We start from the raw sequence: 25058 nt of genomic DNA on the forward strand, positions 1-25058 counted from the left end.
CCAGGTTCAAAATCCCAAGGTCACCACCTTAAGCATGTGCTCATCTGGTTTGAGCAAAAGCCTACCAGCTTGAACCCAAGGTCGCTGGGTCCAACAAGGGGTTACTCGGTCTGCTGAAAGCCTGCGGTCAAGGCACATATGAGAAAGCAATCAATGAACAACTAAGGTGTTGCAACACTCAATGAAAAACTAATGATTGATGCTTCTCATCTCTCTTTGTTCCTGACTGTCTGTCCCTGTCTATCCCTCTCTCTGACTCACCCTCTGTCTCTGTAAAAAAATACATAAATAAATAAAAGAAACAAATATTATTGATTCATTTTTTATAGATTATACAAACCTTTTGCAACGTACATAAAACTAATTGACTTTTTTTTCTTTTTTTCTTTTTTTTTAAATTTTATTTATTTGTTTTAGAGAGGAGAGAGAAACGGAGAGAGAGAGACAGAGAGGAAGAGAGAGAAGAGAGAGAGACAGAGAGAGAAGGTGGGAAGGAGCTGGAAGCATCAACTCCCATATGTGCCTTGACCAGGCAAGCCCAGGGTTTCGAACCGGCAACCTCAGCATTTTCAGGTCGATGCTTTATCCACTGCACCACCATAGGTCAGGCCAAAACTAATTTACTTTTATAACAATTTACTTTTAGTCAGAACTCTTAATTTTAAAACTTTTAACCTTTAGTGACAATTAAGTTGGCTTTCATTTTACCCTAGTTTCCTTTTCCCCAAAGTCTGATTTAAAATGAGTCCTTGGCCCTGGCCAGTTGGCTCAGTGGTAGAGCGTTGGCCTGGCATGCGGGGGACCTGGGTTCGATTCCCGGCCAGGGCACGTAGGAGAAGTGCCCATTTGCTTCTCCACCCCCCCTCCTTCCTCTCTGTCTCTCTCTTCCCCTCCTGCAGCCAAGGCTCCATTGGAGCAAAGATGGTCCGGGCCCTGGGGATGGCTCCTTGGCCTCTGCCCCAGGTGCTAAAGTGGCTCTGGTTGCGGCAGAGCGATGCCCCAGAGGGGTAGAGCATCGCCCCTTGGTGGGCAGAGCGTCACCCCTGGTGGGCGTGCTGGGTGGATCCCGGTCGGGTGCATGTGGGAGTCTGTCAGACTGTCTCTCCCCATTTCCAGCTTCAGAAAAATACAAAAAAAAAAAAAAAAAAGGAGTCCTTACTGAGTTTCTTCATACATTTGCTGTACGTAGACAAACCAGCTTCTGGTTTGTGGTTAGAGTAGGGCATGCTGTCTTTCTACATTGGAAGCAGTGGGTGTTGTCAGGATCACGGTGTGTGGACCTGTCTATGTGAGAGTCAGTCTTTGGGTGATGTACTGGATCTCCTGGTAATACTGAGCAGTTTGCTGAGTAACCTGTAAATCCTTCCAGTACTTAGGGAAGGGTGGTTACATTAGTTTTACTATTTGATTCATGCATTTTATTTGCCTTGAACCATTGTGCCTTTAGGCACAATGTAACTTCAAATTAGCTTTTTGTATTTTTCAGAAGCTGGAAACGGGGATAGACAGACAGACTCCCACATGCGCCCAACCGGGATCCACCCGGCACGCCCACCAGGGGCGACGCTCTGCCCCTCCAGAGCATAGCTCTGTCGAGACCAGAGCCACTCTAGCACCTGGGGCAGAGACCAAGGAGCCATCCCCAGCGCCCGGGCCATCTTTGCTCCAATGGAGCCTGGCTGCAGGAGGGGAAGAGAGAGACAGAGAGGAAGGAGGGGGGTGGAGAAGCAGATGGGCGCTTCTCCTGTGTGCCCTGGCGGGGAATCGAACCCGAGACTTCTGCATGCCAGGCTGACGCTCTACCACTGAGCCAACTGGCCAGGGCCAAATTAGCTTTTAATTAATATTGGGTTCCTTTTCTACTGGCTTTGCAACAGTGGACACAAATGCAGGCCCAACACTAGAATGGGCAAGCTAAACTTGTAAAGAATTTCATACAGCAATTTTCTTATTCTGCTTTGTATTCACTTGCATACAAACTAAATACTCAGATATTATGCCTTTTGTAATAGATTCTAAGTCTGGTTTTTCGAATTATTCTTTTTCTGTTGGCAAAATCTTTTTCTAATTAGTTTCAAATAAACTTTTGGCAATAAGGGTCCTAAAGCCCCACTCGTTTTGAGTGACATTTTTCTATTCATTTGAAGTTTTAATTCTTATGTTCTGATTTTGAGGCAGACTGGAAAAATATAAAATAAACAATAAAATCCAAATAGCTAAATATAACAAGTGTCCTAATACAATAAAGTGACTAAAGCCTACTAGATTATCAAACAAACAAAGTTCTAACCAATATAATAGGATTCAAAATAAAATTCTTACAGTCTCAAATGTTCTTAGTATGTTAACATAATTTCATTAAATCTATGTTGACACTATCACTACTTTATATTATTTGCAAATGTAACTAAATCTTACTTCAGTCTGAGAAATGTCCCAAAGAGCAGGAGTCACATATATTCAGGAAAAGTCCACAAGGCACTGAAGATGTGGTCATATTTTACACTCTACAGCTAGAGTTCAAGTCCTAATGATCACTGCTTTTAACTAGAATTAGGAGCAGGTCCCAGCCTAAAATAGGCATGAGAGTATTTAGACAAGAAGATTAATGGGGACACTATACATTAAATAAAGCAACAAAAATTAGACTGTCAATACCCACAGTAGAGATCTTCAAGGGATAAATAAAACTCAAATATTCAGGCAAGGCATATGAAATGGCCCTTGTGTTCACAAGAAGTGAGATCGGTTTATCTGCTTAATTCCCTAGGCTCATCCACAGTGACGTGAGGTGGGGCCAATGGCCCTGGGCACCTTTTTAGCCTTCAGTGTCAAGTCCCAGCATGCTTGGAGAGGTCAGAGCAAAGGAAGCTGGAGCAGGGCTGGAAGAGATTGAACCCTCCCTCCGTGAAGCAAGGGGGCAGCTTACCTTCTTGTATCCCTTTTTCCACAGCAAAGGCATGTCCCTTGTGGGGGTCGAGAAGCCTGGCAGGCTTTAGCTCAATGACCTTTCAACTCTTGAAACAGGGCCCTGATGAAAACTTATGAAACCCCTTTGGGGCACTGGAGCCTTTAAGGGCATATACCATGAGCTGGTATTTTCCTGATCTCTTTTGGGCTCTACTTGCCTTTTCTGTTCCTTTTTTGGTCATTATAGACTTTAAAAGCCATGCTCAGAATATCTTGCTGAGGGGCTTGAGGGCCCTTACTTTTGGAAAAAAACAAAAACAACATTATTAGCTGAATCAAATAAAAGAGGTTTGCAAGAGAAACAGGTTTGGTGACTCCTTTAGGATTCCAGAGTCTCTCTGCTGCTAAATAACTTAGTTCATTAGCATTCAAAATAAATTTTAACAATACTGTTACAAAATGTTAATAACCTAAACATTACATAAAAAGACATTATTAACAATTATTATATATTTCCTAATATTTAAATCAAGATTTCAATATCACAGGACTATAAAACAGCAAATAAAAGAACTAACAAAAGACCTTTGAAATAACATATACATTTTAACATGAAAAATATTTTTTACACAATAAGAGATTATTGGTACAAACTACCCAGCTGGCAAAGAGATATTAACTTTCATTTGACTCACAGTAATTTACAGTATTAAGTCAACATGAGGGGTGGGATGCCTAAGAGGGAAGCAGACTCCAAGAACTGAGAACTTGCCATTTTACCCCCCACTTTTATTTCTACCATTTGTCCTGTAGCCAAGTTCCTTAGCAAAAAAATGAGGCTTCTCCCAAGCACGACTTGAATCAATCTGCCATCTGCAAACTAACTGTCTTGCTTTGAGCAGCTAATTAAAATACTAATTTTTACAAAATTACTTTTCCAATAGTGGGTTGCTTTAGCCTATATGAGGTTTTTAATTTCCCACAATTTCTTTCTATAACTTCTTACACACCAGTGGAGGGCAATAAGCCATTAATCACAATCCATGGAAGGCTCACGTGACCCTTATGTCCTAGGGCAGGGGTCCCCAAACTATGGCCCACGCGCCACATGTGGCCCCCTGAGGCCATTTATCCAGCCCCGCTGCACTTCCGGAAGGGGCACCTCTTTCATTGGTGGTCAATGAAAGGAGCATGTTACATCCTGGCGAGATAGGCCGCAGCAGAACCAAAGTGAATTTTATAAGTTTTATTGCAGACCTGCACAGGGACTGCAGGCAACCCATGCAAGGGAGCACTGCAGCCCCCCAAACCTGCGCAGGGACTGCAGGCAACCCACGCCTCCGAAGAGACTGGAGCACTGCAGCCCCCCCAAACCTGCACAGCCAACAAACTGCGCAGGGACTGCAGCCCCCCAAACCTGCACAGGGACTGCAGCTCTGAGCTTCTAAAATGGCTCCTTTTTATAGGGTGGTTATCTAGGATGAGCAAGCATCATACAGAAGCTGATGTGGCTGTTAGTCATTGGCTAGGGAGGTCGTGCGCAGTTACGGGGGGGGGGGGGTATTACTCAGTGGAGAATTTCAAACATAAACTTCTGATAAGGGTCTCTGACTCAATGCAGGATGTTGCTGAACTCTTTGTTCTCAGCGTCACAGGGACCTTGTACACTCTTGGCAGCCCCAGCATGTCAGTACTCCCTGAATCTAACATTCCCCCATCTCTTTTGGACATAAATCAAATCCTTGATTCTTCATCAGTGGGGAGAATGGTATAAGGCTGGGGCTCATGAGAATTTTCTACTTTAGCTGTAGCTATAAGCTAATTGGGTCAGGGGTCCTCCCTAGTATGTGCTGGCACGCTGATAGTGTGCCCTTAGTACTACAAGCTTTACGGACTAATTTCTTTCTGCCTTGTATTTTTCTTCTCTGTACTAACTTCTTACAACTTGCACAAACCTTCTGCAACTTACACAAACCTTCTGCAACTTACACAAACCTTCAACTTTTATGCACTTTCTTATCCAGGAATAACTGGCCTTCATAACAACTTACTTTTCCTTTCCTTTTCAAAAGTACCTCTACACCTTATACCTTCTATTATCAAAACCATACAATTCCTTTCTAATTTATCAGAACTCTTAATTCCCAAAAACCTTAACCTTCAGCAAAGACTAAGTTAGTACTAAGTAATCCTCTTTTAAAGATTGCTCTTGGAGGTGTCCTTTTCATAAGCAGCCTATTGGACACATGACCAATATTCATAGGTTATTCTATAGTGGTAGCTATGAGCACATACATAACTTTCATTTACCTTAGTTTCTCTCTCAGCCAAGGGACTTACACTCCCTTTCTGTATGACTAATAGCAGTGCATGCATCAAACCTTAAGATGACTTACTTGGCTTTCCTTTACCTTAGTTTCCCTCCCTCCCCAAAGTCTCCATGCGTGGACCAGTTAAATTCTGGTTTGTGGCTGAAGCAGGGCATGCTGTCCTTCTCAGGGTCAGCTTACAAGGGTTGGCAGGGTCAGTCTTCGCTGTCCACAAAGGTGTCTCTGCTGGGACTGCAAGCTTCAGCCGGCTGTGGTGGACCCAGGCGGGTATGCCTTCTACCTTGGCAGTAGTGGGGGTGGTCAGGTTCATGGTGTCTGGACCCGTCTACGTGGGAGTCAGTCCTTGGGTGGTGTACTGCTAGAAGTGCCTCTTGGACAGTCTTTGAACAGTTTGCTGAGTAACCTATAAAACCTGTAAGTACTTAGGGAAAGGGTGTTACATTTCTACACTTTGCAGTTAGAGTTTAAGTCCTAGTGACTACTGCTTCTAGCTGGAATTAGCAGCAGGTCCCAGCCTATAATAGGCATGGGGCATTGAGATAAGAGAAATAAAGGAGATACTAAACATAAAGCAATAAAATCAGACTGTCAATACCCACAGTAGAGATCTTTGAGGGATAAATAAAACTTAAATATTCAAGCAAGGCATAGTAGATGGCCCTTGTGTTATTAGCTTATCTGCTACTTGGAAGAAATATCTTAGGCTCGTGAACGATGTCCTTAGGCCTTCAGTGGCAATTCCCAGCACGCTGGGCAAGGTCAGGTCACAGGTAGCTGGAGTAGGGCTAGAAGAGACTGAACCCTCCCTCCATGGAGCAAGGGGGCAGCTTACCTTCTTATGTCCCTCTTTCCACAGCACAGTCATGTCCCTTGATGGGGCCGGGAAGCCTGGCAGGCTTCAGTTCAATGACCTTTCTTTCCACTCTGGAGCAGGGCCTTGATAAAGCCCCTTAGGGTGCTGGAGCCAAAAGTTGGTATTTCCTGACTTCTTTTGGGCCTTATTTGCCTTTTCTGTTATTTCCTTGGTTGTTATAGACCTTAAAAGCCATGCTCAGAAGATCTCACTGAGGGGCTTGACTAGGAGAGCAAAATTGGGAATCCTGTATTTAAAGAAGCCTAAAGCAGTGGATTTAGAAGGGGCCGTATTCCCTAAATCTTCTCCTCGGGTCTGGTTCCAGATAGGAGGCGGGGATTCCCCGGAGCCAAAGCAGAGGAGGGCAGAGGGCTGTAGCAAGGTGATAATAGCCTCTAGCTTACTGCGCTGTTATCTTTTGCCTGACTAAGCAGTGGTGCAGCCCTTGAGCCGGTGCCCAATGGGGAGGGGCAAGTGCCTGAAACTGTGAGGGGAGCCTGCCGCTTCTCCTGCAGCCAGCTGCAGCCTGGCTGCCTTTTCTTTCTCTACCTCTGCTGCTATACTGGCTGCATACTGACCGTGCCACCTGCCTGCAGGTGGATGCTGGTGATAGTATGCTAAACTCTCTATGTTTTCTATGGGTCTAGCAATCCTTGGTTTGGCCAGTCTGCTCTTAACTTGGCCATTCTAGTAGCAGAAAAACAAACCAAATATGCACACAAAACAAACAAAACTTCTAAACCAAAACCAAACGGAGAAGGCAGCGTCCTGCGTTCCCCGACTGACCAGGTGGGGAGAAATCAGGTGGCGTCCCGCCTGCTCCACTACACCCTTTTCTAACCAGAGCTCTGTTTCCAAATATTCAAAGAGGAAGCTTAACCAAAGGGAGAAGGCAGCGTCCTGCGTTCCCTGACCAACCGGGTGGGGAGAAATCAGGTGGCATCCCACCTGCTTCACTACACCCTTTTCTAACCAGAGCTCTGTTTCCATATATTCAAAGAGGAAGCTTTCTTACCAAACAGTCTCAAGACTCCAAATGTTTCAAATCAGCCAAATTCAGTTTCCAAACGGCAACTGCCAGAGGCTGGCCAGCTACCAATGTCTGCTGCAGCCCACTCTGTGAGGAGGGGTCTTACACGGCCAATCTCGGTGGAACCTCCATCTGTTACATCCCAGCGAGAGAGGCCACAGCAGACACAAAGTGAATTTTATAAGTTTTATTGAAGACCTGCACAGGGACTGCAGGCAACCCATGCAAGGGAGCACTGCAGCCCCCCAAACCTGCGCAGGGACTGCAGGCAACCCACGCCTCTGAAGAGACTGGAGCATTGCAGCCAACCAAACCTGTGCAGGGACTGCAGGCAACCCACACCTCCGAAGAGACTGGAGCACTGCAGCCCCCCCCCAAACCTGCACAGCCAACAAACTGCGCAGGGACTACAGCCCTCCAAACCTGCACAGGGACTGCAACTCTGAGCTTCTAAAATGGCTCCTTTTTATAGGGTGGCTATCTAGGATGAGCAAGCATCATACAGAAGCTGATGTGGCTGTTAGTCATTGGCTAGGGAGGTCGTGCACAGTTACGGGGGGGGGGGTATTGCTCAGTGGAGAATTTCAAACATAAACTTCTGATAAGGGTCTCTGACTCAAAGCAGGATGTTGCTGAACTCTTTGTTCTCAGCGTCACAGGGACCTTGTACACTCTAGGCAGCCCCAGCATGTCAGTACTCCCTGAATCTAACAGAGCACAGTGACCATCTGTTGGGCAGATAAAATATATTATGCTCACTTTGTTAAAAATAGCACTGCCCATGTGAGGCCGTTGCCCAGGTGATATTAATGTGTGTTGGGGGTGGGCTAAAGGCAGGCAGAATCCTTGTAGCCTGGGGCTTGGCTGTGGGATTAAGCCTTTCCCACCCTTTTTGATGTGGGGTGGTACAATCCAATCATGCCTCAGAGAAGTGACTTTGTATTAGAGACTTCCCTATTTTGTATATTGGATTGAAGGTTGTGAAGCTACACTATAAAATAGGGGCAGAACGGGAGCTTGTGCTCTTGGTTCCTGGGATGATTAGCATGAGAGAGCAGAAGGAGCAGAGCAGAGAGCAGAAAGAGGCCATGTGGCCAGGAGAAGCAGCCAAGATGGCGGAGTGCTGAGTGAGAGGCCAGTTTGTGCAGTTTGACGCTGGAGAAAGAAGGAGATGGGGAACAGAGGTGAATAAGTCTGGGGAGCTAGAAACCTTTGATTCTAGGAAACTCGGATAAGTCAGTAGCTTTGTGAGCACTGAATGTGAGTGGGTTTTGGAGCCCAGTGTGTGTTTTTACTTGCCCACTGGGTGCAAGCTAGAATTAAAGAAAATGACCTATCAGTTTGTGGCTCCTTTGTTTCTTTACCGACTGTTCGAATCCAATGCAAACCTGCATGGGCCGGGTGGCTGTGATGGTGGCCCTGGCCTTGGCCCCTGGCTTTATACCATCTCATTAGCCAAAAGCAGGCCCATAGTTCCTATTGAAATACTGTTCAGTTTCTTGATTTAAATTTACTTGTTTTTTATTTTAAATATTGTATTTGTTCTCGTTTTGTTTTTTTTACTTTAAAATAAGATATGTGCAGTGTGCATAGGGATTTGTTCATAGTTTTTTTATAGTCCGGCCCTCCAATGGTCTGAGGGACAGTGAACTGGCCCCCTGTGTAAAAAGTTTGGGGACCCCTATGTCCTAGGGAGAGGAAGGGAGAGGCAGCTGGAAGGCCTTTCTCTGATAATCCCATCCCCTATAATCCTGTTACTTATGATCCCATTACTCATTCTGGACAGTCCTGATAATCTCATCTCCAATAATTCTGTTACTTATGATCCCATTACTCATTTTGGACTTTCCTCATAATCTGATTTTCTATAATTCTATTATTTACTATCCCATCACTTATTCTGGAATTGCAATTCATTTCAAAGAACTAATAACCAGCAAGGCCCACACTCATGGTTTGTTAATTTCTAAATCCTTTTACCTGACCCTGTTCTTTTTCTTTTTCTAAGATTTTTCTAAAGCAAAGTTCCAATTTTCATACTATTCTTACCCTGTATTTTCCAAATGGGTAAAACTTCTTTTGGTTAGTAGGTGGATATCTGAAACTAGTTTCTATTCTATCCTTTCTCTAGTCACTTCACCCTTAGTTGTCCCTGACAATTTACTCTAGCACCCTTCCCCCACTGCTCTGCACACAGCATGTCCTGGTCCTTCTTTCTGCTCTTTTCTCACCCAAACTGCTTATTTGCCAGCCCTTCACCCGAGAGGCTGTGGAAACATTTCAAACTGTGCAGAGAGAAGGCAGGAATTAGTACACTAATAAAAGCAAGAAAGATAAGACAGACAATTAACTAGCACCCAGAATAAGATAACACAGACAATAACTAGCACCTGAAATAAAGAGTGTTTGACTATAGAGGACACAAGACAAGAAGTAGGAACCAATAGAAGAGAATAATTTCTTCTCTGAAGAGAAATCAGACAGAGCCCTGAATTTAGGAGTCTTGAATCCAAGAAAAGAGATTTTATATTTTTGAAGCTTCTTTTATGAATTTCCTTTTACTTTTGCCCAGATTTTTAAATTTTGCATGCAAAAATTTAGTTCAGGCCTTAAAAACAGATACCGTTACACATTAAACAAAGACTTCATATACACAAATTAGAAAATAAGTAATTTAAGTCAGCGTGCTTTACTTATTCCAATTAAAATTATACTAGAGATATTTCTTGACAAACAAAGAGACAAAACAGATTACTTACCCACACATCTCAATAGACAAAGGAAGGGGTTCCACTCTTAGGTTTAAGCACCAGAGATTCCCATTCACACACCGATCACTCAGGAGCCTCTTAGGTGTTCGCAGGCCTCATTCCTACAAGGACTTTAAACTTAAACTCAGGAATTTTAGACAACAGAAAAGAAAAGAATGAGATCTCGACAAACACAGAGAAGTTTCTGGCAGTTCGACATGAGATTAATCAATCCAGGCTAGCTCGGCCTCTACCAGTGTCCTTCTAAAGTACGAGCAGATATCCCCAAGAGCCTCAAGCAGGACCCAATCCTACTGGGACCTCTCATAAAGAAACTGACATCTCTGAAGGCCCAGACAGACTAATCCTAGAACGATTCAATCCTCATTCCTCCCAGACCAGAAACAATTGTCCCCACTAAATGGCATTTTACTGAGAGCCTCAACTAGATACTTCTGGAAGTCCTGGACAGGATGAAGTATCCACTAGTACCTCTCTTAGAGAAACAGATATCCCTGAGAGCCTCAAGCAGGACTCAATCCCCACTAGTCATCCTTCCAGAGTATAACCAGAAGTCCTTGTCCTCGCAAAATCTGAGAAGGACCAAAAACTCTCCACTGATGTCTCAGTCTTGGAGAGCGTACTGCAAACATGCCGACCACATCTGATTTATTTCACAGCAACCAAAACATAAAGACTCTAAACTAGTTACAAACAGCAAAGTAGTTCCAAAGGCCCTACCTACTCCACTGGAGTTCCACATCTCCGGAGTTACAAATCAGCAAAGCCTCAAATCTACCCTACCTACAACCTAGTTCAAAACAAAAAAGTGAAATCAAGAATTCAGAGGAAAGCCAGAAAATCAGTAAAGCAAAAAGAGTTGCTTTACCTACCTCCTTGATTTCTCTGCCAAATTGTCCAAATTGTCAAATTTGGGAATGGGAGGCATCTACCAAAGAACTGTCCAAACCCACAGGAAAACAGGGAGCCCTGAAAAAATCTCAGGGGGCACCTCTCCTCAAGATTTAAGCAGGGTTGGTCAGCTCCCCAGAAAGACCATTAGATTAGGGGTGTCTCTACCCAGTGACACGAAACACCGGATCCCAGACAAGCCCCCAAATGTTATAAAGTACTGTACCCCAGATTCTGAAAGGCACCATACCTCAATCCATCAGGTTTACATAGAGACACCCAATCCAGATAAATTTTGAAGAGTTTTATTGAAAGAGATTTGTAAAATATGCTGGACTCATGTGGCTGACACAGGGCATAACAGACCCAAATCATGTACGCCAAGTACATTTCAGAGGCTGGTTATATATATACCCTTTGACTACATACAGGTTGGAGGGGAATGACAGCATGACACAATCATTGACAAGATTAATATTTAATAAGATTTGTGTTACATTAACAAGATTAACATTTGTCTAGGGCAGTGCTAGTCAACCTGGTTTCTACTGCCCACTAGTGGGCATTCCAGCTTTTATGGTGGGTGGTAGTGGAGCAACTAAAGTATAAATTAAAAGATAGATTTAACTATAGTAAGTTGTTTTACAAAGATTTATTCTGCCAAACTTAGTGAAAATCCTACATAAAGTACTTGGTAAGTATTTATTATATGCTTTAACTTGCTGTAACTTTATAAGTTTTATAAAGTAAAGTTACTTCACTACTTTATTAATCACCATCACTGTGAAATGGTGGGCAGTTAGAAAAAAATTTACTACTAACAGAAATACAAAAGTGGGTGGTAGGTATAAAAAAGTTGACTACCGCTGGTCTAGGGAATTTACAGAAAATGTTAAAACTTTCAAGGTAATACAATCAAAGACTTTCACAAATCCTTTTAGTGTCTATCTCTCTCCTCATTTACCTAGAGGTACATGTAATCTCAGCATTCCAGGAAGGGAGGGAGAGCTAAGGTCAGTGTAAGATGGTATGTAAATTTTGTCTCTTATTGAAAACGAAAGGGAGTTCTTCAGACAACCTTAATCCTTTCAGAGAACTTAAAACCAAATGATCCTAGTTGTCCTTGTAAGTCAGAAGACTTCTATATTCTTTTTCCTCAATTTTCCAAAGAAAGGACAGGAAAACCTGACCTTTTCCTCCTAGAATATCAATAGTAATGTTGCAGCTCTTTGGTAACTTACAACACACCAAGTTCTCAGGCTCCATCATTTAGGGCAAAGATGCCCTGACCCTCTCAGGAGCTTAGCCCAAGAACGAGGCAGAGTACCACTGCTGCCTATACTACAGTGGTGATTGGCACAGTGGGAGACCCAGAAGGGGAACCAGGACATTAACCTTGGCTTGACAAAGTCTGGATATGATTAAGGTCCTGTGACACTGGTATCATGTAACCAGACACATGAGCTCTCAGGACAGCCAAATTGTTGACCATACAGGAGGAGAGGTGAAGGGAAGGGTCTGGATTGATTTTATTCCTGTCTGAGTCCTAAATTTATAAACAACTTTGGAAGAACTGTTTCATAAAAAGTAGAATTTAACTATTTTATTTTGTTGCCAGAAAGCAATTCAATGGAGGATTGACACTCAGATAATTATAAGAGGAAAAAAAGAATTTATTAAAGCCAGTGGAGCACGATGGGCCTGTGGCTCCCAAGATACGAGCTCCCCTAAATTAGATCCCTTACATCTTATATCCTTTCACAGAACACAGGTTCACATACATGGATCTTGTGATTCCTTTGTCTAGAGCAGGGGTAGTCAACCTTTTTATACCTACCGCCCACATTTGTATCTCTGTTAGTAGTAAAATTTTCTAACCGCCCACCGGTTCCACAGTAATGGTGATTTATAAAGTAGGGAAGTATCTTTACTTTATAAAACTTATAAAGCAGAGTTACAGCAAGTTAAAGCATATAATAATAATTATTTACAAGTACTTTATGTCAAATTTTCACTAGGTTTGGCAGAATAAATCTTTATAAAACAACTTACTATAGTTAAATCTATCTTTTTATTTATACTTTGGTTGCTCCGCTACCACCCACCATGAAAGCTAAAATGCCCACTAGTGGGCGGTAAGGACCAGGTTGACCACCACTGGTCTAGAGGTACATACGTCAATCACACGATTTTTTGATGGGAGGGAGTCTACATGATGTCAGAGTGTTGGGCAGATAAAATATATTATGCTCACTTTGTTAAAGATGGTGCTGCCCATGTCTCCCAGGTGATGAAATTAGATGCCCTTCCTGCTTGGGATGGGCATGATTATATTAATGTTGGGGGCAGGCTATGGGCAGGCAAGATCCTTGTAGCCCGGGGTTTGGTTTTAGGACTAAGCCTTTCCCACCCTTTTTGATGTGGGCTGGTGCACTCTCATGAGGAATCCCATTATGCCTCAGATAAGTGACTTTGTATCAGAGACTTTCTTTTTTGTATATTGAAATAAAGGTTTTGGTTTCTACACTATAAAGTGGGGCAGACCGGGAGCTTGCTCTCTTGGTTCCTGATAATAGCATTAGAGAAGAGAACAGAGAAAGGCCACATGGAGGAATCCAGGAGAAGCAGCCAAGATGGTGGAGTGCTGAAGGAGAAGCCAGTTTGTGCAGAGTTTGTGCAGAGAGAAGGAGATGGGAAACAGAGGTGAATAAGGCTGGTGAGCTAGAAACCTTTGATTCTAGGAAACTCAGATAAGTCAGTGGCTTTGGAAGCCCTGAATGGAAGGGGAAGTGTCTTCCCACTGTGTGCTTGCCCACTGGGTGCAAGCTAGGATTAAAGCTGATGGCCCACCAGTTTTTGGCTCCGTTGTTTCATTACTGTCTGTCCGAATCTAATGCGAACCTGCATGGGCCAGGTGGCTGTGTTGGAGGTCGTGGCTACTGGTTATTCGGAGGATAAGCGATTGTAAGTCTCCCATTAAAGAGAAAAGGAGGGGAGAGGAAAGGGCTACTCAAATCTCCTTTCCCCCTCCTGCACTCCTGGCTGACTGTTTACCTTCTTCCTCACAGGTGTGGGGAAGGGAGGCGGTCTGAGTCTCCTTCCTTCTTAATCTCAAAACCTTCTAGTAGGGAAAACTCTTTATTTACAATATAATATGCCTTCCTAAGCAGAAATGCGATCAGCCATCTTGAGCTGGTGTAAAATAAAACACAAGTATAAAAGTCATATTCACAAAATCTCTCTGAATGCTTGACCTAAATCATAAAATGCCCTTTAAGCCTCTTAGTAAAAGGTTGTTTGTTTGTTTTTTTTTATCTCACTTTTATAGAAGGAACAGTATTTGCTAGATCAGTACTAAGGCTTATGGTCAAACACATTTCCTTTAGATAAAAGTATCTTCAAAGCTCTTTGCCAGCTATGAGCAAAGGGGAAAAACCCTTCTTTTGTATGTTACTAAATTTGATTTATTAGGTTCTATTTAACATAAGGCATTATTTAATAAATACCGTTAGGAAGAGCCTCAGAGCATAGCGCAGGTCTGGGGAAGTCTCAGGTGGACAGGGGAGACTGAAATCTCCTGCGTGTGGAGTGCCCATGAAGACACTGCCTATAGCAGGAAAGGCTGGGCTTTAGGCACCTGCTGGGCCAATCATGCCTGGAGCAGCCTCAAGGCTGTGAGAGTACAGGGCACCTCTGCTCCCCATTCAGAGTCTCCTGGAAGTCAGTCTGGATGGTGCACTTTCAGAGCTGCCTTGATGGCCTGTGTTGCTGCATTTCACCCCCAGGACAGAAGTAGGGCCCTCTTCCTCTCTGCCTTCTCCTCTAATTTGTCCCTACATCCATAAAGACACTGTCCTCCCTGCACTAGCTGCAGGCTTGGAGGGAAGGATCTGTAAGACACCCACTGTCTTACCTGTTGACTCATCTGGGAGATGCCAGGAATTCTGGGCAACCCTCCGGAGCCATCTGCACCTCCGCCTGGGTCCAGATCCTCCTGCTCCAGTGATCCAGGCTCTGGCCTGACCCCTCCCATGTCACAAGCCTGACTCATGTGAGACATTCCTTACTTATCTATTTAAAGGATGACTTTATGAATGAATAAATGCATGAATGACACATCCAAAGTCCGCTAGCAATTGATGACTTCGTATACCGTTAGTCTTCCAACAGAGGAGGACACCAGTCTCTGCAGCACTGATTGTCCCTGAATCTTCCTAACACATCTCCACTTTTATAGCCTGGTCTCAATGTGACAAATGGACCACAAACCTGATAAACAACCCTCACACCTGCCCTTCTACCCAACAACACCAGCATCGGTGGGGCATCCCCACCTCGATCAGGGATACTATTCATCTACCTGATACTGTGGCCCATTTGTCCCCCTTCCCCAGCTTGGGGTTCAGTCAGTCACCTCCCTGTGTCCTAACTCGTGCCATGAGCCATTCCAGCCCTTCCCAGTTTTCTCTGCTGTCATTTTCCTCCAGCTGCCCCAGGATGTTCCCTTGCAAAGTCCTAGAACGATCCACAGACCTAAATCTTTAATTTGAAGCACTGGCAACAGGCACAGCCAGATTAATAATGTCCCTGCACACAAGACAAAGTCTCAGGATGGCCGCAGTGGTCCCTTGGATGTCCAGGCCACGCTCAGGTCCCTGCTCTGCAGAACCCTCATGGGTGTGCAGTCTCCTCTCCTCTCTGCCCTGGAAGGGTGAACATTCCTCACCTGCTACGTCCTCTTCTGTGAGGATCCCTTTCCCTGAATAAGCTTCTGTTCACACTCAGCTCCCAGGGAAAGGCCTCTCCTCTGCGCTCCCACCATGGGGACTCATTGTTTTTGTCTGTTTGTCTGTTTCTTTGTTTGCTTTCTGCTCCCCTCACTGTGTTCCTTAGCTCCACCGAAGTCCTCAGGCTCTCCTAGATCAGGATTCCCATGTGCCAAAATCAATGACGGTCACACCAGGACTGCACTTGCATTGTCCCCTGTAATGATGATTCTTAACCTGTTGAAAACTCAGAAGTCAAGAAAACAGGTGAAGGCTAGATGTTGAAGCAGCTTGAAAGAGGAGTGGTTCACCCGGGGACCAGCAGAGGGCGCCTCAAGACCGTCTCTGAGGGTTTCTGCAAAACAGGAGCTCCCAGCTGGGCAGCACTCCAGTGACTGGAGGCTCTAGGGCTGGGCTCTTTCTTTTCTATGACTGAGCAGACATGACTTCTCTGGGCATGGCCCAGTGTCCCCTGCATGTGACCCTGTGTGTGCTCCCAGCACCGGCTCCCTCCCAGCCCCATCCATGATAAAACTAGTGCAACAGGCTGGCCTCCCTGTGCCAGGGCCCTAGACCCTGTCAGTGTACTGGGGGAGGGGCAGGGGATGGGGCATATTTGCATGAACAGTCCCACCTCTGTGAAGCCCGCTGGCAGGGGATAAGAGGCCTAGGCAGCCCACTCCAGCTGTGAGCACCACGGCCTGGACCCCTGTGCTCCTTGTCCTCCTCTCTCACTGCGCAGGTGAGGACATGACCCAGAGACCCAGAGCACCTGCACCCTGACCCTTCTATTCACTCTGATGTGTCTGTTTGCAGGTTCCCTGTCCCAGCCTGTGCTGACTCAGCCGCCCTCCCTCTCTGCCTCTCCGGGATCAACAGCCAGACTCCCCTGCACCATCAGCAGTGACATCAGTGTTGGTGGTAAAAGCATCTACTGATACCAGCAGAAGCCAGGAAGCGCTCCCCGGTTCTTTTTGTACTACTATTCGGACTCAGACAAGGAGCTGGGATCCAGGGTCCCTAACCGAGTTTCTGAATCCAAGAACACCTCAGCCAATTCAGAGTACTTGCTCATCTCTGGGCTGCAGCTTGAGGACTAGGCGCACTATTACTGTCAGATCGGGTACAGTGATGGTCCTCACAGTGACACACACAGATGCGGAAGTGGGAAAAAAACCCCAGGCCTCGTTTTGTCCAAGCTTCTGACACATTTATTAAGGTGGTAAAAACTTAATGATAATAATAGACCTGAATCCAGGGGCTTCTGATTCAAATGGTTCCACACTATACTGCTTTCTGATTTTTTTATGTAAAATATTTACGGCCTTAAAAGGGTAAAACAAACAAAAACTAACACCAATATAGTAACAACAAGGACAGTCAGAGGCAGAAAAGAGAACACCTCTCCAATAATAAAAAACCAATAGAACAGGAGGTGAAATCCATCCATATGAAAATCCATAGTGCCATAATATATTTTAAGGAAGATCAGGCTCACACCAGCACGCGTGTGTGTATGTGTGTGTGTGTGTGTGTGTGTGTCTGTCTGTCTGTCTGTCTGTCTGTCTGTCTAAGAGTAACCAGATGATAATCACAGCACCAAAGCTCTTCCTATGTCTCCAAAGGAGAAAGTCAACCACAAACAGCAGCCTTCTGACATGTCTTTCCTAAAGAGTAATATTTATCAGAGATCAGAGCCAGCCCCCAGGAGCCAGCCAGAGGGCCTGATGGTGAGAGTCGGTGTTCTGTGAATGCTTTGCTTGGAATAAATGATATCACTGGGTCAGACATACAAGTAGCATTAGTAGCTTTGCAGACTGGCACTCACACATTTGTGTTTTTTAAATATATATTTAAGTTTTTTGTTTCTTCAGTTTCATAGAACAGCAAAGTAGTTATGTGGGTAACTGAATTCTGAAGGCATATTTCTATTAGAAATTACTGTTTCTCATAAAGAAGAATGAGAAAGTTTTGAAATTTGTGCTTTACTGGACTTTATCCCACTTTTGAATTTAAAATAAATATCCTTGTCCCTAAGAGATCATTATCTTAATTTCAAATGAAAACACACAAAAATCATAGAACGTGCGAATAATAAATTCAGTTCATCATGGTTTGTAAAATCTGCTGAAAGATTACTCTCCTTTCAAGAAATTTCAGCTCAGTTATTCTAGAATCTACACTAGGGTTTAATTTCAAAACAAAAATGTTTGCAACAAACCTCCACGTTCTCTTAAGTGATTCTCCTTTGAGTCATCAATGCAGGAAAGCAACGGTGCAGCGCCCACAGTTTGGTTTCAGCCAGTTCCTGAAAAGAGATAGATGACCGTGTGTCTTTTAGTCTTCCTTATTTCAGTTTTATGAGCTGGTTCCTATTTAAAACAATTCATTGATCCTGGCCAGCTAGCTCAGTGAATAGAGTGCCAGCACAGCTTCAAAAGTCCCAGGTTCAATCCCAGTTCAGGGCACATGTGAGGAGCAACCTTCTGTTTCTCTTTTCCTCCCTCTCCCTCTTTTCACTCCCTCTTTCCCTCCCACAACCAGTAGCTTGATTGGTTAGAGCCTCACCCAGATGCTGAGGATAGCTCAGTAGATTCAAACATCTGCCCCAGACAGAGGTTGCCAGGTAAATCTCACTCTGTCTTATGTGGGAGTCAGTCTCTCTAACTCCCCTTCTCTCACTTAAAAAAAAAAAGAAAGAAATCAATCAATCAGATTTCTTTCCTTATTACATTGGATTACCATTTATTCCATATCTGAATAACTTGCCAAACTTCACTAAACTAGTTGCTGCACCGATCAGGCTGCCCATTGGAATAAGAACCAGATTTGGGCACTGTGTTTCTGGAAAGGTGGAATTGGGATCTGTTTGTAAAGGCCAGCAGCTGGTGGTGATGCCAAACAAGCCCACTGTGGAGGCTCTTGGAGTCCTTTCTGATGGTGCTGAAATGGGTTCAGTAGCCCCAGGTGAAACCCTCAGAATCGGACTGGAAGGACCTGCAGAAGAGGAGCTTCCTCCCGGAGCCATACTCTGTGCTCCTAGTCATCTTTGTCATTCTGGATGTACCTTTCATGCCCACATAGTGATACAGGGCACAGATCCACCATCTGGCCTGGTTACACTGTGGTGCTGCCTTTGAGGAAGTCAGAGTGACAGCCTTGATTTGCTTGGCTAACAAAAATCAGTAGAAAAAAGTGAGACTCGACCTCATTTTGTGAAACAAGCTCAAGTCTGCTTTGGTCGTGTAAAGACAGCAGGAAGCTTCTGCCTGGAGACTTGTAGAGGCTTCCCTCAGATGGGTCGTTTCAACTATGAGATGAGGGTAAGGCCATTGCAATTAAAAAAACTCTGAAACAGGCCTGACCTGTGGTGGCTCAGTGGATAAAGCGTCAACCTGGAAACGCTGAGGTTGCCGGTTCAAAACCCTGGGCTTGCCTGGTCAAGGCACATATGGGAGTTGATGCTTTTTGCTTCTCTCTCTCTCTCTCTCTCTCTCCCCTCTCTATAATGAATAAATAAAATCTTAAAAAAAATAAAAAAATAAAAATAAATAAAAAAAATTAAAAAGCTCTGAAACAACTTCCAGAGAAAGACGACACATTTTCTCGATGACCCCACACAACGCTGTAGGGAAATTGACTGCAAAAGCCTACGTCAGGCAGCCTGCTTTCTCACTTTCTGCCCATTGACAAACCTTTCCTGTATTTTGCAAACAAAATTCACAGCAAAAGTCCTCATTCTGTTAGCTTTCTCATATTGAGAGCTTTCTTATTTCACTGTTGAAATTTCCCCAAGATTTTTCTTAAAAATTTTTAGAGAGAAAGAGGAAAGGAGAAAGAGAGAGAAACATTGATTCATTATTCCACATTTTTATGCATTTATTGGTTGTTTCTTGTATGTGCCCTGACCAGGGATTGAACCTGTAACCTTGGTATGTTTCATTATACTCTAACCAAGTGAACTACTAGGCCAGAACTTCTCCAAGATTCTTTTTGTACCTCTCATGATGTTTCTTTGGACAGATATGGCAATAAGTTTGTAAATAATGTGGATATAATTGTCTAGAATAATAAAAGCCCACAGAATCTTTTTAAATTTTTATTTTTCACTTGGGCATATAAAATCTCTTTCTGCAGGCAGATCATTCAAGTGTGCAACAGTGTGTGCACATGTTAAAAGACAACAACAATGTTGATAAAATATTTAAAGTGAAAAAGTACATAAAGATTACTGCAGTTTTATATAAAAAGACAAATGACACATTAAAATGGGCTAAAGATTTTAACAAACAGTTCATATAAGGAAATTTATAAATGGTCAATAATCAACTGAAGAAAAAGCTCGTTAACAATATAAGTTATTAGCAAAAAGAAAATTACAACTACAATGAGATAATATGCACCATGCATAAAAATGTAATTGATAAGTTAGACTTCATCCCCCACTCTTTGAAGGGTACTGTTAAGGTGATCATAAAGGTATCTGAGAGTCTTGTAGGATATATAGTGTATGTGAGCTGAATCTTCAATACAGGACTTGTATCAGTAATATATAAAAAACTCCTACAAATTGATAGTTAGAAGGCAATTCAGTTAAATTTGGGCAAAACTTCACCAAAGATGATATATGATGGCAAATAAGGACATGACAAGATGTTCAGAATCATTACATAATATGGAAATAGAAATTAAAACCAAACAATCACTACACGTGTATGAGAATTTGCAAAAATAAAATTCTGATCAGACCAGTTTTTAGATGAGATGTGGCCTAATAATTCTCAGGTTGGAATGCAAAATTAATAAACTGCTTTAGAAAACACTCCCTGGCCAGAGAGTGTGATTGGTTATCACACCATCCTGATCCGCCAGGGTTGAGGGTTAGACCCGCGGTCAGGGCGTCTACAGGAAAAGAAGGATGCTTTTGTCTCTCTCTCTCTTTTTCTCTCTCTAATCAATAGATAAATTAAAATATACAGTACAACAGTTTTTAATAAACTTAAATGTATGCTTCCCTTATAATTCAGCTGTTGCTTTTACCCACAAGATTTAAAGTGCATGTCCATGCAAAGACTTGTCCACAAATATGTATAGCAACATTTCTTATTTATAGTATATATGAACTTATATATTAAGATTTATATTCACTAATGAACATATTAAACATTTAGGTTCATAATAGACATATAGCAACACATATGCATGAGTGTGTGTATTTATACTGTAGTCCAGTGTGGACACAATTCAAATGCCTGTCAGCAGATGGATGGTACGCACGCTGTGGGATAGCGGTCTGAGGGACACTGTTTAGTGAGGAAGAGCTAGTAAATGCAAACCATGGCTAGACCTCAGAAATATGCTAAATTAAGAAAATCAGAAAAAAAAACAAGAAAAATGAGATTCAATGTATTTAAAATTCTGTGCAATGAAAACTATTTTAATTGATAAAAGAAGATTAGGGATTGCCCGGATTTGGGGACTGGGTGGCAGGAGGGAAGACTTCAAAGGGGACATGTTACTGCTTTTGTGACAACAGATACATTTATTAACTTATCACATTGCACATTTAATTAAGGGAGGTTGATTATATGAAAATTACACCTAAGTTGTCCTAAATGTATCTCAGTCCCTTCCTGAGGACAGAGAGTTGTGTCCAGTCTGTCTACAGTTCCTGTGACCCACCCAGAGGCTTTACCACCATCAGGCCAGTGCAGTAGACACCTGCACGATCCACCATCAACCCCCCAAACTGATTCTATTTAATGTCCCCAAGTGTTTGCAAACTCTGCTAAACTTATAAGAATCCTCACATCTTCACAGAATATTTGGTGCTTTGTTTGTCCCCCAGCAGGATCCTCACTCCCGATTCAGACCCAGATGGCCAGTCACGTCCTCCCTGTGTCCACTCAGGCCTTTGATCCCAGAGCCCTCTGCATTCTCACCCCCTTGTCCTGTCTAGTGCAGTGCTCACCTTCTCCACCCCTCTTGCTCGCAGTAGTTTAAGAATTCCCTCAATGGAAAGGGCTGTTTATTAATATCAGTTACCTTCGGACAGAGCAGGGGTTGTGGCCCATGGATGGTGGAGGAATACTGTGACCCTGGCTCTCAGACCTGCATCTCTACCATCATTTCCATAAATATTTGAAGTTTGATCCCTGGGCAGCAGGGGGCGCAGTGGGTCTCCCCCAGGGTCATGGTGCCCCCTGCTTGCAATCCCCTGAACTCTGTCTACACTGTTTAGGCATTGGTGCCCTTTGCTGGTGGGGACTCAGGGGCTGTGCCCCCTGGGCTGGGTAGCGTCTCTGGCTCACAGGTCTGTGAAAGGTCCCGCAGCTGCTTCCTTCCAACTCTCCCAGGGGGAAGCTGATACTCAGCCTCAGATTGAGTTTCTGTAAATAACCAGGCTCAGACTGCAGGGGGTGGTCAGTGTGGTGCAGACTCTCCAGGAAGGAAAACAAATTTGTGTGAGCAGCCCCTCCTCTCTGAGGCCTGAAGAAGATAAAAGAAGCCTGGGCAACAGAACTTTAGCTCCAGGGTTGCAGCAGGGCTGTGAGCACCATGGCCTGGATGCCTCTCCTGCTCCTGCTCCTCTCTCACTGTGCAGGTGGGGACAGGCCTTGAGGACCAGGCCTCACTTCCCAAGCTCATTCCCTCATGCTCACTCTCCTGAGAAACTTCTCCTGGTCCCTCCCCATCACTGACAAGTGTCTTTCTCTGCAGGTTCCCTGTCCCAGCCTGTGCTGACTCAGCCACCCTCCCTCTCTGCATCTCCTGGAGCATCAGCCAGACTCACCTGCACCCTGAGCAGTGGCTTTGTTGTTCAGGGTTACCATATAGTCTGGCACCAGCAGAAGCCACAAAGCCCTCCCTGGTTTCTCCTGAGGTTCAAGTAAGACTCAGATAAGGACCAAAGGCACCAGGTTCCCAGCCGCTTCTCTGGATCCAAAGATGCCTTGGCCAATGCAGGGCTCCTGCTCATCTCTGGGCTCCAGCCTGAGGACGAGGCGGACTATTACTGTTACACATGGCACGGCAACAGTAATACTTACACAGTGCTCCAGGGTCACGGGGAAGTAAGACTAAAACCTCTCCCTGCCTGGGGCTGTCACCCCTGCTCTGCCTGGGGCCAAGCCTAGCTCAGGGTGACATCTGTTATTACTTCTTCAGTTGGTATCTCTTTTCCTAGGACCCATGGAGGTCCAAACTTTTTCTTATTGTCCTTAAACTTTTTGTTTATCCATTGTTAACATCTTTTCTGCCTGATAATGTCTGTTACATCCCAGGAGACAGACCACAGCAAACCCAAAGTGAATTTTATAAGTTTTATTGCAAACCTGCGCAGGGACTGCAGGTAACCCATGCAAGGGAACACTGCAGCCCCGAGCTTTTAAAATGGCTCCTTTTTATGGGGTGGCTATCTAGGCTGAGCAAGCAAGCAATGTTTACAAGGGCAGGAGAGGTGCCATTAGCTGACCTTGTTCTTAGCTACGTCTCTAGGGTAGGGCTTCCTTGATGTTGGGTACATAGAGTTCTGTGGAAAATATTGCTACATTTCTAATGGTTGTTTATCTTTTTTTTTTTTCCTCCAGCCATGTACTGATGTACTCAGTTTTCATGGCTGGTGGCCTGCACCACTTATCCTAAGATGTCACATTCCCCCGTTTTCTTCTTACTAGTTCAAATCATTGAACTTTGGTACTAATTTTTTTCTGCCTTGTATTTTTCTTCTCTGTACTAATTTCTTACAACTTGTACAAACCTTTTGCAACTTACATAAACCTTTAATTTTTATGAACTTTCTTTACTATTCATATATAACTAGCTTTCACAACAACTTACTTTTTCTTTTCCTTTCAAAAGTACCTCTATACCTTATATTATTAAAACCATACAATTCCTTTCCAATTTATCAGAATTCTTAATTTCTAAAAACCTCAATCTTCAGTGAGGACTCAATCAGTAATAAGTAATCCTCTTTTAAAATATATTGCTTTTTGAGGAACCCTCATTCACTGTTGGTGGGACTGTAAAGTAGTACAACCATTATGGAGGAAAGTATGGTGGTTCCTCAAAAAACTGCAAATAGAACTACCTTATGACCCAGCAATCCCTCTACTGGGTATATACCCCAAAACCTCAGAAACATTGATACGTGAAGACACATGTAGCCCCATGTTCATTGCAGCACTGTTCACAGTGGCCAAGACATGGAAACAACCAAAAAGCCCTTCAATAGAAGACTGGATAAAGATGTGGCACATATACACTATGCAATACTACTCAGCCATAAGAAATGATGACATCAGATCATTTACAGCAAAATGGTGGGATCTTGATAACATTATAAGGAGTGAAATAAGTAAATCAGAAAAAAACAAGAACTACATGATTCCATACATTGGTGGAACATAAAAATGAGACTAAGAGACATGGACAAGAGTGTGGTGGTTACCAGGGGTGGGGGGAGGGAGGACAGGGGGAGAGTTAGGGGGAGGGGGAGGGGCACAGAGAACTAGATAGAGGGTGGCGAAGGACAATCTGACTTTGGGCAAGGGGTATGCAACATAATTTAATGACAAAATAACCTAGACATGTTTTCTTTGAATATATGTACCCTGATTTATTAATGTCATCCCATTACCATTAATAAAAATTTATTTAAAAAAAAATAAAAAATAAAAAAAATAAATAAATAAAATATATTGCTTTTTGGAGGTGTCCTTTTCATAAGTAGCCTATTGGACACATGACCAATATTCACAGGTTATTCTATAGTGGTATCTATAAGCACATACATAATTTTCATTTACCTTGTAGCTTCCCTTCTAACTAAGGGACTTATAGTAGTACATGTATTAACTTTTAAGACAACTTGTTCTGGCTTTCCTTTGACCTTAGTTCCCCTCCTTCGCCAAAGTCTAAGTAAAAGGAGGTCCTTAGTGAGTTTCTCTAGGCATTAGCCATGTGTGGACCAGTTAACTTCTGGTTTGTGGCTGAAGCAGGGCATGCTGTCCTTCTCAGGGTCAGCTTACAAGGGTTAGTGAGGCCAGTCTTCACTGTCCACAAAGGTGTCTCTGCTAGGACTGCAAGCTTCAGCCGGCTTTGGTGGACCCAGGTGGGTATGCCTTCTACCTTGGCAGTAGTGGAAGTGGTCAGGATCATGGTGTGTGGACCCGTCTATGTGGGAGTTAGTCCTTGGGTGGTGTACTGCTAGAAGTGCCTCTTGGAAAGTCTTTGAATAGTTTGCTGAGTAACCTATAAAACCTGCAAGTACCTAGGGAAAGGGTGTTACATTTCTACATTTTGCAGTTCAAGTTTAAGTCCTAGTGACCACTACTTCTAGCTGGAATTAGCAGCAGGTCCCAGCCTATAATAGGCATGGGGCATTGAGATAAGAGAAATAAAGGAGATACTAAACACTAAACATTAAATAAAGCAATAAAATCAGACTGTCAATACCCATAGTAGAGATCTTTGAGGGATAAATAAAACTTAAATATTCAAGCA

The sequence above is a fragment of the Saccopteryx leptura genome, unplaced genomic scaffold (assembly GCF_036850995.1).
Source record: "Saccopteryx leptura isolate mSacLep1 unplaced genomic scaffold, mSacLep1_pri_phased_curated manual_scaffold_52, whole genome shotgun sequence".
Taxonomy (NCBI): Eukaryota; Metazoa; Chordata; class Mammalia; order Chiroptera; family Emballonuridae; genus Saccopteryx; species Saccopteryx leptura.